A 411-nucleotide genomic window follows, 5' to 3' on the forward strand; every position below is an offset into this window, starting at 1 on the left:
CATCTTATCAACTGGATTGAATTAGAACATGTCACAAATCTATATACTACATATTAATCCTTTCAAATGATTTGCCTGAATCTGAAAATACCTAAAATTTAAATGAAATTTACGTTGAGAATGAGATGAAACTTCAAGTAATGTTTAAAGTGGAGATGACCCTGTGCATTTTGAAACATGTATTCAACTATGATTCACTGCAAGAATGGTACTTTGAATGCAATATATTTTAATCTCCAAAGACCAATAGAACTTCTGCCTCTTTTCTTTGAATGTGATTTCTCCCACCACTCCTCCAGGGCAGTTGATGTGACCAATCACTGCCTGAGGTTTTTGGGATCAGCCCGTGATTCGGAAATAACTTGTTCCTCCTGTCTGCTCTGCATAGCACATTGGAGATGGCAACAAGTG

The sequence above is a fragment of the Rhincodon typus genome, chromosome 24 (assembly GCF_021869965.1).
Source record: "Rhincodon typus isolate 14 chromosome 24, sRhiTyp1.1, whole genome shotgun sequence".
NCBI classification, from domain to species: Eukaryota; Metazoa; Chordata; class Chondrichthyes; order Orectolobiformes; family Rhincodontidae; genus Rhincodon; species Rhincodon typus.